Consider the following 18,456-nt stretch of genomic DNA (forward strand, 5'->3'; position numbering starts at 1 on the left):
AGGTTTAACACCTTCTGGTTTTGGTTCCCAAGAAGCAAAGCAGCAACTGTTTTCTTCTTCTGAAACTTAGACTTTAAGATACCAGACTCTGGATTCATCAGACTTTGAGGTATACGTTCTGATCTCCTCAAAATCTTGATCTTTGAAGTCTTAGAATCAGAGATGGTCATTGCCTTAGACTTAGAGTTCTTTAACTTTGAAATATTCTTAGTCTTAGAACTAGAAGCTTCAGGTACAAAGAAGGTTTTCAATCCTTCCTTGATGCATTCACAACATGCTTTAAGACTGATTCCATTAGGTTTCCCTTCTGTGAATCCAATCCCTCTACCATTGTTCTTGTAAATGCCATAAATCATAGAAGCTACTTTGCTTCTATCAATGCCAGATATAATAAAATCTTCAAGAGCAATTTCATAAGAACCTCTTGTTTTAATTATCTTGTGCTAAGTTATTGCTTACTTGAAAATGAGTGCCTAAAAGTCTAAGTGTGAAGAATAGGGGAAGAAGAAGCATGTTTTTGGTATTTTTTTATTGATTTGGAAAGACCTAAGTCTATTGCCTACATACCCATTGAAGGTGAGAAAAACACAAGAAGGGGGGGGGGGGGGGGTTGAATTGAGGTTTCCTTTTCTCCTAAAGCTGAAGTCACTGTTCAGAACCTGATAGAGTTCAGTTTCTGATGTGATGTCCAGATTCTAAATGCAGCGGATAAATAAAGAGTAGAGAGAAAGAAGAAAGACACAAGCAATTATAAAGGTTCCTTCCACAAATCGAAAGTAGTCATGCCCCCCTTGCATTTCCAAAGAGAGTTCACTAAAATGTAATATCTGATTACAACTGCTCACTGCTAAAACTAGCAAGGGACTTGAAACTACTGCAAGAGATTTCCTATGCTCAAGAAATAAATCAAGAGACTTCCTATGCTCAAGCACAACATCAAGAGACTTCTATTCAAACATAATTAAAATGAAACTTGTTTGAGGTTGAACACTTGATATACAATCAGTTGTGTTCACAATACAAATCAGATATAGACTCTTAAGACTCTAGAATTTCTAAGATACGAAAGTTGACAAGAAATTCTAAGTGATCTTTAATGTGGAACAATTTCAGCAGAGTTTTGGCACTTGTAAAATTGTTGTGAGTCTCTTGAAAATATTCAAGTCTTCACTCCTTTATATAGAGGTGTGAAAGAGACATTGTTGATTGTCAGCACATCAAAAAGAGTCGTTTGAAGCTTGATCAAATCACCAATGATCTGTTGCTTGATTTGGTTATTGTCCTATGAAGGAACACTTTCAAATCAATTCCATGTATAGAGGAATCACCAACGTAGTCACAGCTGTTGTTCTTGTACTATTGCAGACACATAACAGAGTAGTGAAGGTAGTGGTTGTACACTTGTACTATTGTCCTTTTCCAACGTTCTCCAAAGAATAAGCATCCAATGCTTTCCAAATTCCTCTGAATTAGCCGTTGCATTAGGCTTCTATACTTTTGCAATGATAGGCGTGATTAAAACATTTGAACAATCTTTGAAACTTCCATTCTTATAGCTTCTGATGATCTTCAGCTTCTGATGACCTTCAGAACCTCTGATTACGTCAACTTCTTGTGACCAGCTTCTGAGGAGAGTGCTTCTGATGACGTCAGCTTCTTCAGAACCTCTTGTCTTAATAACCTCTTTTCTGCAGAGGTTTTCTTGCAACACAAGCTTCCTTTTTGTAGTTTCCATTGCTCTCATTTGTTCTTCAGAACCTCTGTATTTAAAGACACTAAATTTTTGTCTATGGTCCTGCACACTTGAACAAATATTAGCATATCCAATTGACAATTTTTAATACATTGTTATCATCAAAACTCAAAGGGTAATGTTAAACACATTTTGTTCGAACACCCAAGAATGGGATCAAAATCAAGTAGTTCACTCTTAAAAAGCGAGTAAATGAGTTAGGTTTATTTTAAAGTTTAGAAAATGTTTTTAGAAGAGATAAGAGGCCGAGAAGGCATAATGGAAATAAAATGAAGTGAGGTTGATTGAATTTAATTAAAGAAACCAAGTCTAAGTATGGTTTAAGACATATTAAAATTTGATTAAGAAATAAAAGGAAGAAGGAATCTGTTGGGTTAAAATCCAAGGTATATTTAAGAAAATATTTTTGGTGTTTGGCTTATTTGAATGTTTTTTTAAAATGATTTTTCTAAGTTAAAAGTGAGCTAAAAAAAAATTAAGCGCTTCGACTTAACGTAATAAAATAAAACGGAGAAATTTACAAAGGATGTTGGATCAAAAGTAAATTCTCAAATCCTTGGAATCAATGTTTTTAAAACCAGACCGGACATTGAACCGGAGGTCTCACCGGTTCAAGGTTCAATCGGCTGAACCGCGGTTGAACCGGATAATTAATTAATTTATAATTATTTATCTTCAATAGAAAACAAAATGTTATTTGGTGCAGGAAAAGTAAAAGAAAAGGTTCATTTTAGCAGGTAGAAATTAAAATTTTAGTGAGCCCAATAAGTAATATTGCTAAAAGCAAGCCCAATTATAAATATCCCTTTCAAGATTTTCTTTGTCTCAAACCCTAATTCCTAATTGCCGTCAGCCATTCATTGCTCTAACTTCTGTCAACAAAACTTCCTCTCTAACTCAAACAAACTTTCCTTCTTCTATTTTCCATGACATTTCTTCTCTCATCAACCTTAGAATCTCATCAACAAGTGATTCTCCAATTACACATCCGGTTTTCACCGGTTTTACTGTTTTTCTCCGGTTCTGTGTTCTTCTGGTTTTCTATGACTGTTTGGACCGGTATGCGGTCCGGTTCCCGGTTGAACCGGCCGGTCCGGTCCGGTTTTTAAAACATTGCTTGGAATGAACCTAAAATTAACAGTGGTTTGATTTTAAAAAATAATTAGTCCAATAATTAGTCATAATTTTGTCTCTAATTCATTTCAGGCTCGATTACGGTTATGACATAAAGCGATAAAAATAAAGTGTGATAGTGTCGGTGCATATTCTCATTTATATGATTACATCATTCCTAGATACACTCTAAAGTCTCAAGAAAATGCAACTAACAAGAAAAATAAAATGCATGAATTATGTTACACCATTTCCTAAATACACACTATTAGAATGACAAGAAATAAATATGCGAAAATTTTTAAGCCTAAATAAACTAAAACATGCATGAGGTAAAAGCTAAATCATTAAATAAACTAAGTAATTCTTTCAAAAAAAAATAAACTAAGTAATAAAATATGCATGATATCGAAAATTAAAGGGTTAATAGGTCTTTACCCCTATAATACACGCCATTTTCGGTTTTTCCCCTCTGTAATTTTTATTTTTGATTTACCCCCTGTAAAAAAAATTGTTTTGATTTACCCCCTAATAGGGCAAACAAAAACCGATTTTATTTTATTTTTTTTCAAGAAATTTTCGTATTTTAAGAATGAGCAGAAATGTTTGGGTAAAGAGACCATACAATACAACACAAAAAAAAAGGCTCAAAACGCGATTTCCTCCTTTGTTAATAAAAGTTGTTAATAAAAGTTTGCAGTAAGATGAGATTTATGGAAGTCGAAGGCATAAAAAAAAAAAGTTGAAATCAAAGAGCTCATTATTAATGGAGATATATTGGTTTATGTAGATGAAGACGACACAGATGGAATGAAAAAGAGGGTAAAGCAACTGATAGAAGCAACTTTTGTGATGGAAGATGTCCTTGATGATTATGTGATCTTTACAGAACAGCAGGATCCCCGTCCTCCTCCTGGATGTGCAACTTCTTCATCCTGTGGAATTTTCGACTTCATCAAAGATATCATCCGTCGTCATGAAATAAAGTGTATGTTTAAGAAACTTGACTCACAATTTCGTGAAATCCGTGATAAAATTATCAAAGAAGCTGGAGGGCAAATCCAATCTACATCAGAACAAGGAGAAACCAAGTTGCTAATTTTCAGCCACAGTACAGGACCACCAATGATGATGTTGTGGTTGGCTTTGATTATCAGAGTGCTCAATTGATTGATTGGTTGGTAAAGGGAAAAGAAGAGCTCACTGTTATCTCTGTGGTAGGAATGGGAGGGGTGGGAAAAACCACTCTTGCTAAGAAAGTTTTTAACAGCAAGGTTGTGTGTGGACACTTTGATTGTTGCGTATGGATCACTGTGTCTCCATCTTACACGGTTGAAGAGTTGCTGAAGGATTTGTTGGACCAGTTTTACAATCAAGAGTCAAACACTCCTCCTCCATGTATTTTTGCAGTGGATAGAAGTTTATTAATTGATGAAGTGAGAAATTACTTGGAGAAAAAGAGGTATGTTGTCTTCTTTGATAACGTATGGAATAGGAAGTTTTGGTATGACATTCAACTTGTTTTGATTGACAATAGAAAAGGAAGTAGGGTATTTATCACTACTAGGAACATGGATGTTGCTAGGGCATGTAAAAGTTCTTCTTTTGTTCATGTGCTTGAAATTAAACCTTTAACTCCTGAAGAGTCTATGGAGTTGTTCCGTATGAAGGCATTCCAATTTGACTACAAGGGAAATTATCCCAAAGATCTCGAAGAGATGACTTCTGAAATTGTTAGTAAATGTGATGGTTTACCGCTAGCACTTGTGCTCATTGGTAGTTCCTTATCTCACATAGGAAAAAATGTATTTGAATGGAAAAGATTTAGCCGCAATCTAAGTTCACACTTTGGAAATAATTCTTATTTTCATCATATAAGAAAAATTTTAAATACTAGTTATGAAGCTTTGCCTTCACATCTCAAAGTGTGTCTGTTGTATTTTGCAATATATCCTCCAGACTATGAAGTCAAATCAAATAGACTAATTCAACAGTGGATAGCGGAAGGGTTTGTGAAGGAGGAAAGTGAAAAGACTTTAGAAGAAGTTGCAAAAAGATATTTAACTGAGCTTGTGACTAGAAGTTTGTTGCAAGAACTTTCTGTCCACATTAATGGTGAAATTAAAGGTTGTTGTGCTCATGACCTTGTACATGCGTTGATCCTAGAAAAAGTTTACGATTTATGTTTTTCCAAGTTTATTTCGGAAGACTGTCAGCATCTGTCAAGCGGCATAATTCGGCACCTATCAATAGCAACCACTTTCCTCGATTCAATAGAAAATATTGAAAGCTCACATGTTCGATCATTACATTTTTTCACAGAGGAAGAGTTACCTAAATATCTTGTGAAGAGAATCCCAACAAAATACAAGCGACTGAATGTAATTGATTTCGAAAATGCTAGATCGCTTGATGTTCCTTAAAATTTAGGAGATTAACCTCAAGTATTTAAGCTTCAAGAATACCGAAATACAAAGTATTCCGAAATCCATTGGTAACCTTCAGAGTTTGGAGACCCTGGATCTTAGACAAACATATGTAAATGAGTTGCCAAAGGAGATTAGTAAGCTTACAAAGCTACGGCATCTTCTTGGTACCAATATGTCTTTGATTCATTTGAAGGGTCAAGTAGGAGGCATGAAACCACTACAAACACTAGGTGAAGTGAAAATAGATGAGGATGGAATAGAGCTGATTACAGAGCTAGGAAAACTGACACAGTTAAGGAAGTTGAGCTTGTTTGATGTAAGGGAAGAACAGGGAATTGCTCTATGCTCATCCATAAATGAGATGCCACACTTGGAGAAGCTATACATCGAAACAAAATCTAAGGATGCGGCCATAGAATTGAGTTTTGGTTCAGACCCAGTTAAAATTCAAAAGCTTCGCCTACAAGCAAAGTTAAACAACTTCTCAAAATGGATTCCAAAGCTCGAGAACCTTGTCATGTTGAGCATGTCATACTCCCAGTTAACCGAACATCCATTAGAATCAATACAAAACTTACCAAATCTGTTGGTTCTCAATCTGGCAATTCATTCATATGAAGGTAAATGCTTGCATTTTCAACAGGTTGGGTTTCAGAATCTCAAGGAACTAGGCCTCAGATGTTTGTATAACTTGGAATCCATCATTATTGAACAAGGTGCACTGAAATCATTAAAGGAGCTCACATTCATGAATATCCCCAACCTCAAGACGGCACCCTCTGGCATCAACTACTTGGCGAATCTTGATGTTCTCAATACTCATTTCATGCCAACTGAATTTGAGGAAAACATTGCTCCGTTTTCAAAATTTGTCAAGGATAAAAATTTATAAACCAGAAGGTATGTTTTTCTTTTTCCTATATATAATACATGAGAATTTACTGTAACTCATAAAAAAAAATTGCAAATGTCAATGAGTTCATTTATTTTTTAAAAATATATCCAGATTTCATTTTTAAAATTTATTTGTTTTAAATTGCTAATATAGAAAGAAGCTGGAAGACAATCTTTTCAAAAGCACTGAAAATAATGTTCTAGTATTTTAAAAATGTTTGAAACTATTAGATATATTTTCGAAATAAAAAAAAAATATTAATGTATATTCTTTAATTATGTTTTGTTAGTGTTAAATCTCTTTATTTAAAGTAAAAAGTAAAAAAAATAGCCAATTTAGTTTTGCATCTCCTTTTTCTTGTAAATGTTTTGCTTATCATTTTATTCTAAATCTCTCAATTAAAAATTGAGGCTAAAAATGTCTGATAACAATAAGAAACATTGGGAGCTATTTTGTTGCAATTTTTTCATTATCAATACTAATGTTGTGTTCTGAATTGGTAGGTATAAAGACTTCAAGTTCTAAGAAGTTCAGATTCTCAAGGCGTGGCTTTTCACAATAATGGTTTTTAATTTGTAACTTTCAATTTCTGCTTTGGCATTGTGTGGAGTTGTTTTTCTTTGATATAAGTATATGAAACTTCTAAATAAGTGAGTGATTCAAGGCATTTTGCTTTTGATTAATTCACCCTGTGTGTGGTGTGTAATGTATGCAATATGTTATGTTGTGAAAGTTTGTTTCTCTTTTATGGATTGTAAGACTTTATTTTCGATTGAACTTGGAGAGGAAATGTAAGCTTAATGTGATTTCTTTTCTTTAAGCTTTATTGCTGATTTTCTCTGCCTAAAATTAAACATTCTAATTGTTCACTAAATATTAAGATTTTATCAATTTTCTGTCAAAATGATTGTATCAAACTAAATCTCCACATTATTAATATTCCAAAATCATTGCAAAATGTTATTAAAGTTCACCCCCTTGTCTTGGTCTATTATTTATGCATCTATTATTTATGCATCTATGACATTATTTACTTATTTTCTAATGCATCTCTGATATTACCAATTTAATGTCATCTAAATCCTTGCAAATACAAAATGGAGTGATGAACCTAATTGCCATTTTGCAATTTAAAAGATAATTTAATGATAACATAGAAAACTAGATAATTTAACCATGAAACTGCCCTGATAGAAAACAAAGGAGAAAATAAAAAAACCATGATAACAAGCCAAAACCAACTGTCCGACCATATTGATTTTCAGCAGTCAATGAATAGGCCGTACTAATGCCTGGGACATTGTGATACAGTCAAGCCTAACTCATTGGTGAAAACCCTCGAATCCTTGATGATAGCATTGTAAAAAATCTTACGATCAGACTCGATTTACACATTAAAGAAACCAGATTCACGAGCTAGTTGAAGAAAGCTGAGGATAGCATGTGTCTCGCCTTCAGCTATGTCGATGTGGGAGGTTGTCCATGATGTCCAAACACAAATAAATTCATTAGGCTGCCTCTAAAACAGATTCCAATTCCAGTTTTCTGTTCTGCAGCAAAAGTTTCAGAGTCCATATTAGACTTGATGGAACCTTCCCTCGAGTTGATTGATCCATGTAGAGAGAGTTGTAGCTGCACTTGAATCCTCGATCTGAAAGGAAGCATTATGGTCTTTAGTCACATCAGCAACTCTTTCTAGACTCATCAAGGAACCTTCGCATAGTAAGCATGGGTTCCTACTGTTCCATATATCCCTAGAGATCATATCCAACAAATTCCTTTGATCTTATGTTATTGTGTTGCAAGATGTGAAAAACAGACTATGATAGTTATCTCCGCGTGGGAGGCTGTAAAATGGCGATCTTAGCATTTATCTTCACCTCTTAGTAAATCAAGGAGTATTCCCTTTATGCCGCTTGAGATTTTACTATATGTATTTTGAGAAATTCCCTTGAAAGGAAATCGGTGCTAATAAAATGAGCATCTAGTATACACAATTGAATTCAAAAGAACACCAACACTCACTGTTTCTCTCTACAACGCCGTCTTTGTTTCTATCGCCTCCGCCCCCGCCCACCGCCGCTTCTCTCTCTCCTCTATCACCGCCACTTTTCTCCTCCGCTGCTCTACTCTCTTTTTCTCCCACCTCTGATTCAATAAATTAAAATAAAATGAAAGGAAACGCCATATCTACATAACACAGCAAAATATATATCTGAATTTTCTGTCGACGTGCATTCAACGTTGTCGCATTTATCGTCGTTGCAGTTATCATCACCGTTGTTGTGTTCCCCATCTCCGTTTTTATGACCTCATACAATCACTTTCGAAGAAAATCCGGAACGGATGAACGCACAAACGCAAAGATCAAACTGAATATAACTCAGGTTAAAAACTTGGTTTGGGGTCAGAAACTAGTTTTTATGAACGGTTACCCAGTCCGTGTTTGATCTTTTTTAATGGACTAGTTCCGTTATCGACAAAAACTGATTGGCTTTTTTAATCTGGTGCACCATAATTATTAAACCTAACCTAAACACTAACATTTTGCTAAAATTATGAAAATACAACCCTAAACACAGTACAACAGAAAGAAAAAAAAAAAAAAAAAAAAAAGGCTCAAACAGTTTCCTCCTTTCTCTGATCATCTGTTAGTTGTTAACGGAAGTTTGCAGTAAGATCAGATCTATGGAAGTCGAAGGCATAAAAAATAAATTAGAAGAAATCAAAGAGTTCATTATTAATGCAGATATATTGGTTTATGTAGATGAAGACGACACAGATGGAATGAAAAAGAGGGTAAAGCAACTGATAGAAGCAACTTTTGTGATGGAAGATGTCCTTGATGATTATGTGATCTTTACAGAACAGCAGGATCCCCGTCCTCCTCCTGGATGTGCAACTTCTTCATCCTGTGGAATTTTCGACTTCATCAAAGATATCATCCGTCGTCATGAAATAAAGTGTATGTTTAAGAAACTTGACTCACAATTTCGTGAAATCCGTGATAAAATTATCAAAGAAGCTGGAGGGCAAATCCAATCTACATCAGAACAAGGAGAAACCAAGTTGCTAATTTTCAGCCACAGTACAGGACCACCAATGATGATGTTGTGGTTGGCTTTGATTATCAGAGTGCTCAATTGATTGATTGGTTGGTAAAGGGAAAAGAAGAGCTCACTGTTATCTCTGTGGTAGGAATGGGAGGGGTGGGAAAAACCACTCTTGCTAAGAAAGTTTTTAACAGTCCAATGCAAATAAAGTATTCGCAATTAATGGCAAGATATCAATCGCCTAAGAATTCCAACAATGAAACGATAATAAGGTAGATCCAATCCAATGCAAATACACATTTTCAAAGAGGGTGAAAAAACAGCTGAATTTTCTGGTTAAGGATAACACACCAAATGCTTCAAAATCTATCTAACCAAGGCAAATATATTTAGCACAAGTGACACAGACCTGAACCATCAAACGTTCATACTGAAATAGGTGGAAATGCCACTCTCACATTATACTGCAAGGCATTGGAGACATGAGAGGGTTTCAGTAGCAAGCTACACCATTCAAGCATAGAGTTATGTTGCAATGACGGACATAGAAGGCCACCAAATAGCTATTCTGCATCAAAATTACAAAGTCAAGTGTGATGCAGAGCTCCAAGTTACTCGAAACATGAGAAACTATGAAAGTTCTATATCGCCGATATTGAAATAAAATGTTATCAATCAAGTGTTGAAGTGAGGGATGGAGCAATAACAAAACTTGGAAAATTAAATTGAAAGATACCTTGTCTAACCTTCGTGTCAAGATTCACACTTTCCTTAGCCTGATTGCCTGCCTTAATTTTCTGTGCCATTTATAGAGATTTATCCTCTTGAATTGGACTGACTGTCATAACAAGAACAAGAAATTCCATATAATAACTAGAAAATGGTTAAAAGCATAAGTAAGTTACTACTATTTAGTAATTATCACTAAAATCATAAAGGCATTCATATCCATCACATTCTACGTTATGTATTACTGTCTATAAGATATTTATTCATAGTCTGTAGTAAGTACAAATCTGATGATTCTTGTTTAATTCGCCTTGAATTATAGTATACCTTTTGTTAAAATGTTGAGATTATAATGCAATAATCCTATTGTGTTGAAAGGGTTTAAATGATGCATCAGAGTAATATAAGTTCTTTTTAAAGTGCATATCCAGTTCCTCTTCTTCTGCAAAAACTGTTTACATGTTTTCTTCTTCAACATGGGCAAAAACAATCAAAGACATCATTTCCGGCAACAATCTTTTACGAACTTTGAAAATGGACTTAAAGACATGAATTTACTACTCTGCTGCTAACTACCACTAAATAGTAAGACAGATTACAAAATATTTAGAATGTCAGCTCTAAAATGTTACCATTCATGAAATGTTTCAAATGGCCCTAGTCCTAAATTCTAGATAAGGTGCCTTGCCTCTCAGATTGTCATGCTTGCATGAATTACAATCCAATATTCAAACAATAAAGTTATTTGATAAGATACTAAATCCATCACATTCTGAATTGTGTATTCCTGTTTTTAAGTAGAAAACTAATCAGGACAAAAAAAATTCTTGCTTAAATCATCTATAACTATACCAGTTGTTATTCTGAATTGTGTATTCCTGTTTTTAAGTAGAAAACTAATCAGGACAAAAAAACTCTTGCTTAAATCATCTATAACTATACCAGCTGTTAAGATATTAACATCCAATTAGATTGAAAAAGCTTATTGAATGCATCACATCAATGATTTTGCACTAAGTTCAGTTGAACAAACTTTGTTTTAAAGCTGAAATGGCTTCAAGAGTCAGAAGCATTTGTATAAGCAAGTATGAGTGTATTACTACCACACAACAGAAACAAGTTTTTAGTCCCACATCGTTTGAAACAAGAAAAACTCAAGTGTTTATATCAGACACGCGTGAAGCATTGGTCACGACCTTACTTGAACAGGATCTGTTCTATAGGATCGTACTACTGTGTCCTTGATTTCTAAGGAGACAGGAACATACGTTTGGATGATGAACAAAGACCGTACGATCAGAGCGTGATTAATGGCTGAGATGATTCTCATGTTGAGTGAGACATCATCTTGAGCTGTAGATGATCGTTCTCAGACACACGCTGTCTGGGGTGGTCGCACGGTGCTCTTACAGACCCAAACCTTTTTTTTGAGACATCATCTTGAGCTGAGACATCATCTTTGAGACATCATCTTGAGCTGTAGATGATCGTTCTCAGACACACGCTGTCTGGGGTGGTCGCACGGTGCTCTTACAGACCCAAACCTTTTTTTTGAGACATCATCTTGAGCTGAGACATCATCTTGAGCTGTAGATGATCGTTCTCAGACACACGCTGTCTGGGGTGGTCGCACGGTGCTCTTACAGACCCAAACCTTTTTTTTGAGACATCATCTTGAGCTGTAGATGATCGTTCTCAGACACACGCTGTCTGGGGTGGTCGCACGGTGCTCTTACAGACCCAAACCTTTTTTTTATGAGTACTTGATGATGATCGTTCTCAGACACATGCTGTCTGCGGTGGTCGCACGGTGCTTTTACAGACCCAAACCTTTTGAGCTGTAGATGATCGTTCTCAGACACACGCTGTCTGGGGTGGTCGCACGGTGCTCTTACAGACCCAAACCTTTTTTTTATGAGTACTTGATGATGATCGTTCTCAGACACATGCTGTCTGGGGTGGTCGCACGGTGCTTTTACAGACCCAAACCTTTTTTTATGAGTAGTTCGTGAGACATCATCTTGAGCTGTAGATGATCGTTCTCAGACACACGCTGTCTGGGGTGGTCGCACGGTGCTCTTACAGACCCAAACCTTTTTTTTATGAGTAGTTTGTTCTCAGACACACGCTGTCTGGGGTGGTCGTACGGTGCTCTTACAGACCCAAACCTTTTTTTACACGCTGTCTGGGGTGGTAGCACGGTGCTCTTACAGACCCAAACCTTTTTTTTATGAGTAGTTCGTTCTCAGACACACGCTGTCTGGGGTGGTCGCATTACAGACCCAAACCTTTTTTTTATGAGTAGTGATTGAGACATCATCTTGAGCTGTAGATGATCGTTCTCAGGCACACGTTGTCTGGGGTGGTCGCACGGTGCTCTTACAGACCCAAACCTTTTTTTTTTTTATGAGTAGTGATATGAGACATCATCTTGAGCTGTAGATGATCTTTCTCAGACACACGCTACCTGGGGTGGTCGCACGGTGCTCTTATAGACCCAAACCTTTTGTATATGAGCAGTGACCTTTTTTTTATAAGTAGTGATATGAGACATCATCTTGAGCTGTAGATGATCGTTCTCAGACACACGCTGTCTGGGGTGGTCGCACGGTGCTCTTACAGACCCAAACCTTTTTTTTATGAGTAGTGATATGAGACATCATCTTGAGCTGTAGATGATCGTTCTCAGACACACGCTGTCTGTAGATGATTGTACTACTGTGTCCTTGATTTCTACTCATGTTGAAACATCATCTTGAGCTGTAGATGATCGTTCTCAGACACACGCTGTCTGGGGTGGTCGCACGGTGCTCTTACAGACCCAAACCTTTTTTTTTATGTGTAGTGATATATATACAAATATCATTTCTCTTTTTTTTTTATTTTTAATTTATGTATATCAACTGGCCCCAAACAAAAATCATAAACAAGTGTTATTTTTTTAGAGGATAATCAAGAAAATTTGTTTTTTTTTTGTACACGCTGTCTGGGGTGGTCGCACGGTGCTCTTATAGACCCAAACCTTTTTTTTTATGAGTAGTGATATATATACAAATATCATTTCTCTTTTTTATATTTTTAATTTTTGTATATCAACTTGCCCCAAACAAAAATCATAAACAAGTGTTATTTTTTTAGAGGATAATCAAGAAAATTTGTTTTTTTTTTTTACTTTTCCCTTTGTCACACCCTAAAAATTTTTAAAAACAACATTATATTTTGAATGGCATTGTTTGTTTACCTTGCATTCTGAAGGAAGGTAATCTGGGCAAGAGAAAACGACAGAAAGTGAAAATGTTGTATGTGGTTGAATCCCCAACTCTTTAGAATGATCCAAAGAAGCTTCAAGTTCTTTGAACTTACAATGATTCACCTTTGTGCTTTGTAAAACTGTGAAAGTGGAAATAGCTGTTAAAGGGAGCGGTTCCATTTTAGTGTGGACCAGTGCATGTTTTGGTCCAACTTACACCAGTTAAATGACCTACTATTGTAGGTTCCTGGTTCCCTTCCAATCAAAGCATACTATACACCCTATTATCCAAAAGCACACTAGCAATCCCGTTTTTTAATTTAATTTAAAAGTTATTATTTTTTGTTTATATCCAACAACCTAACACTTCGAATTGAATTTTCATTAGAACTTAGAGACAACTTTTTTCAGATCTACTCCATTAACTTACAACCAATTTCAGATGTAAAATGAGGTGATGAATGCAAAACCCAATTTTGCAACTAAACAAGGAAACTATGGGTTTTGATAAATTCACTTTTATCTTTCAAAACCCCCAATCTTCACATCTGATTTGTGTTCTGTGAATGGGTTGCTGTATTTCCTATTGGCAATAACGAACAACAAATTCACAGTATGTCTTAATTTGAACTTTTCCCCAATTAATCCCAAGTAAGCTGTAAAATTGATTTTCCATAATATTTCTCTCAAATGCTACAGTGTACTCAAAGATATTCCACAATCAAGGAACGCTGGGTAGTAATTAAATACTATATCTGGATAATATGCATCGATTGATTGGTTGTGTGTGGACACTTTGATTGTTGCGTATGGGTCACTGCGTCTCCATATTACACGGTTGAAGGGTTGCTGAAGGATTTGTTGTGCCAGTTTTACAATCAAGACGAGTCAAACTCTCCTCCTCCAGGTATTTTTGCAATGGATAGACATTTATTGGTTGATCAAGTCAGAAATTACTTGAAGCAAAAGAGGTATGTTGTCTTCTTTGATGACGTATGGAATAAAGATTTTTGGCATGACATTGAATTTGGTTTGATTGACAATAGAAAAGGAAGTAGGGTATTTATCACTACTAGGAACATGGATGTTGCTCAGGTATGTAAAAGATCTTCTTTTGTTCAAGTGCATGAAATTCAACCTTTATCTCTTGAAGACTCTATGGTGTTGTTCCGTATGAAGGCATTCCAATTTGACTACAAGGGAAATTATCCCAAAGATCTCGAAGAGATGACTTGTGAAATTGTTAGTAAGTGCGGTGGTTTACCGCTAGCACTTGTGCTCATTGGCAGTTCCTTATCTCACATAGGAAAAAATGTATTTGAATGGAAAAGGTTTAGCCGCAATCTAAGTTCACACTTTGGAAATAATTCTGATTTACATCATATAAGAAAAATTTTAAATACTAGTTATGAAGTTTTGCCTTCACATCTCAAAGTGTGTCTGTTGTATTTTGCAATATATCCTCCCGACTATGAAGTCAAATCAAATAGACTAATTCGACAGTGGATAGCGGAAGGGTTTGTGAAGGAGGAAAGTGAAAAGACTTTAGAACAAGTTGCAAAAGGATATTTAAGTGAGCTTGTGAGGAGAAGTTTGTTGCAAGAACTTTCTGTCAACATTAATGGTGAAATTAAAGGTTGTTGTGCTCATGACCTTGTACATGCGTTGATCCTAGAAAAAGTTTACGATTTATGTTTTTTCAAGTTTATTTCGGAAGACTGTCAGCATCTGTCAAGCGGCATAATTCCGCACCTATCAATAGCAACCTCTTTCCTCAATTCAATAGAAAATATCGAAAGCTCACATGTTCGATCATTACATTTTTTCACAGAAGAAGAGATACCTAAATATCTTGTGAAGAGAATCCCAACAAAATACAAGCGACTGAATGTAATTGATTTCGAAAATGCTAGATCTCTTGATGTTCCTGAAAATTTAGGAGATTTAATTCACCTCAAGTATTTAAGCTTCAGGAATACCGAAATACAAAGTATTCCGAAATCCATTGGTAACCTTCAGAGTTTGGAGACCCTGGATCTTAGACAAACATATGTAAATGAGTTGCCAAAGGAGATGAGTAAGCTTACAAAGCTACGACATTTTCTTGGTACCAATATGTCTTTGATTCATTTGAAGGGTCAAATAGGAGGCATGAAACCACTACAAACACTGAGTGAAGTGAGAATAGATGAGGATGGACTTGAGCTGATTACAGAGCTAGGAAAGCTGACACAGTTGAGGAAGTTGATCTTGTCTGATGCAAGGGAAGAACATGGAATTGCTCTATGCTCCTCCATAAATGAGATGCCACACTTGGAGAAGTTATACATTGAAACAAAATACAAAGGTGAGCACATTGATTTGAGTTTTGTTTCAGACCCAGCTATGCTTCGAAAGCTCCACCTACAAGCAAAGTTAAACAAGTTGCCAGAATGGATTCCAAAGCTCGAGAACCTTGTCGAGTTGACCATGTCATACTCCCATTTAACCGAAGATCCATTGGAACAACTAAAAAACTTACCAAATCTATTGGTGCTCAATCTCGCAGATCATTCATATGAAGGTGATTGTTTGCATTTTCAAGAAGGTGGATTTAAGAATCTAAAGGAGATAGGCCTCAGATACTTGTATAACTTGGAATGCATCATTATTGAAGAAGGAGCACTTCAATTGCTAAAGGAGCTTACAATCATGAATATCCCCAACCTCAAGACAGCACCCTCTGGCATTGACTACTTGGAGAATCTTGAAGTTCTTAAAACTTATTTCATGCCAACTGAATTTGTGAAAAGCATTACTCCTTTTTCAAAATTTGTCAAGGAAAAAAGTTTAAAGTACAAAACGAGAAGGTATGTTTTTCTTTTTCCAATAATACTTGGTGTTTTTTTGCATTTTTTATTTATTCTCTTCTTCTACATGCTTTACTTATCATTTTAATCCACATCACTCAATTAAATTGAGGATAAAAATGTCTCAAAAAGAAAAATACAACATTTTTTTTTTCAAATATTAACACTCATAATAAGTTGCTGTTGCGATTTTTTCATTATCAATTCTGATGTTTGTGCTCTAAATTGGTAGGTATTAAGGCCTCAAGTTCTAAGAAGTCCAGATTCTCCAATATGGCATTTCACTATAATGGCTTTGTAACTTTCAATTTCTGCTTTGGCACTTGTGTGGAGTTTTTTCTTCTTTGATAGAAGTATGTGAAACTTATAAACAAGGGAGTGATTCAAGGCATTTTGCTTTTGATTCACCCTGTTTGTTTGTGGTGTGTAATGTATGCAATATGTTAATTTATGAGAGTTTGTTTCTCTTTTATGGATTGCAAGACTTTATTTTCGATTGAACTTGGAAAGAAAATGTAAGCTTAATGTGATTTCTTTTCTTTAAGCTTTATTGTTGATTTTCTCTGCCTAAAATTAAACATTCAAATTGTTCACTAAAGTTTACGATTTTATCATTTTTTTTTTCTTTTCAAAAAGAAGGTATCAACTTAATCTCCACATTATTAATATTCCAAAATCATTAATGAAGTTCACCCCCCCTGTCTTGGTCTATTGTTTAATGCATCTATGACATTATTTACTTATTCTCAAATGCATCTCTAATATTACCAATTTATTGTCATCCAAATCTTTGCAAATACAAATGGAGGGATGAACCTAATTGCCATTTTGCAATTGAAAAGATAATTTAATGATTACAAAGAAAACTAGACTGATATAGTATTTAACCTTTTAGAAACCAAATTGAATATTTGCTTAGTAAAACACATGTCCCATCTGCCATACTCTTTCCCTCATGGTCATTTGCATTCGTTTTGGTAATATCATTGTTGTAAAATCTACCAGTTTGATAAAAAACCAGATGTATGTTCGGTCCTCATTGGTGAAAACCCTCGAATCCATGATAGCATTGTATAAAACCTTATGATCAGGCTCGATTTACACATTAGAGAAACCAAATTCAAGAGCTAGTTGAAGAGAGCTGAGGATAGCATGTAGCTTGCCTTCAACTATGTCGATGCGGGAGGTTGTCCATGATGTCCAAACACAAATAAATTCTTTAGGCTGCCTCTAAAACATATTCCAATTCAAGTTTTCTGTTCTGCAGCAAAAGTTTCAGAGTCCATGTTAGACTTGATGGAACCTTCCCTCGGGTTGATTGATCCATGTAGAGAGAGTTGTAGCTGCACTTGAATCCTCAATCTGAAAGGAACCTTCACATAAGCTTTGGTTCCTACTGTTCCATATATCCCTAGAGATCATACCCAACAAATTCCTTTGATCTTCTGTTATTGTGTTGGAAGCTGTGAAAAACAGACTATGATAGTAAATCAAGGAGTATTCCCTTTATGCCGCTTGAGATTTTACTATATGCATTTTGAGAAATTACTGTGAAAGGAAATAGGTGCTTATAAAACGAGCATTTAGTATACACAAATCAATACATTTGACATTTGTGTATCGAACTAAATTTTTTAAGAATAGTGCTAAAAATTACGAAAGAATTAGCACAAAAAAAGCAAGAATGGGTGCGTGTAATGTTTTGAATAAGCTAAATATTAGGATGTCAGTCTTAATGGAAATCAGGCGCATGTTTTGTGAAAATCAACGGTGCACGATGCTTTCGTGCATTTCGTTTTTAACATCCCGTAACTATAAGCATTCCGATTTTTTAAACACCTTAAATATCTGGTTTTATAGGTTGTACCGTCAGTATAAATTTGAACCAAATTGAATACTTTTTATTTTCTTAGTTAAACGGGACCAAAGGCTCAAAAGAAAGATTACACAGAAATCAAACAAGGAGTAAAAATTTCCATAAAATCAATGTAAGCTAAGAGCTTGATCCTGTTAGGGGATGCTCAAACAAAATAAAAATCATGCTCTTACGTACTCTTCATATTAGCACGCCCATCATCAACCTTATTAGCTTCCACGTAATCACACTATTGTTATGGCTCTTGAAAATAGGATCTTTATATTGAGTATGAGACTACATTTCAACTTCAAGTTTCTAAAAAACCTCACATATTGTTGGAAGTCTGCTTCCATAGGATACAAAATCTCTAGAAAATACCTGTCTTGGGTATAATCTTGGAATTCCAACGACCCATCTTAAAAATATTTGTCTCAAGTCTAGCGGAGGAAAGAGGCCTAAGAATGGTCTAAATATGTCGGTACCCGCCTCATCATATGCGATGGCAAGTGGCAATAACATATCTGGCA

General features: G+C 35.4%; 1 long non-coding RNA gene, 1 other non-coding gene and 2 pseudogenes across 3 annotated transcripts; 3 read left to right on the forward strand and 1 right to left on the reverse strand.

Annotated features, from left to right (window-relative positions):
- Positions 1–3,676: 3,676 nt before the first annotated feature.
- Positions 3,677–6,187, forward strand: LOC146938413 (disease resistance protein RPM1-like; annotated as a pseudogene).
- Positions 6,188–8,846: 2,659 nt separating this feature from the next.
- Positions 8,847–16,626, forward strand: LOC146938414 (disease resistance protein RPM1-like; annotated as a pseudogene). Its single transcript, XR_015031275.1, has 3 exons — positions 8,847–9,454; positions 14,016–16,071; positions 16,304–16,626. The product of XR_015031275.1 is annotated as a disease resistance protein RPM1-like (transcript).
- Positions 9,528–13,393, reverse strand: LOC146938415 (uncharacterized). The gene is made up of 3 exons (XR_015031276.1): positions 13,214–13,393; positions 9,980–10,081; positions 9,528–9,811 (listed from the first exon to the last, which is right to left on the reverse strand). It is a non-coding gene; the product is annotated as an uncharacterized LOC146938415 (long non-coding RNA).
- Positions 11,164–11,387, forward strand: LOC146938416 (small nucleolar RNA U3). The gene has a single exon (XR_015033587.1). It is a non-coding gene; the product is annotated as a small nucleolar RNA U3 (small nucleolar RNA).
- Positions 16,627–18,456: the final 1,830 nt, after the last annotated feature.

This window comes from Medicago sativa, chromosome 3 (assembly GCF_051527215.1).
Source record: "Medicago sativa cultivar Bolivia chromosome 3, Bolivia_mono, whole genome shotgun sequence".
Classification (NCBI taxonomy): domain Eukaryota; kingdom Viridiplantae; phylum Streptophyta; class Magnoliopsida; order Fabales; family Fabaceae; genus Medicago; species Medicago sativa.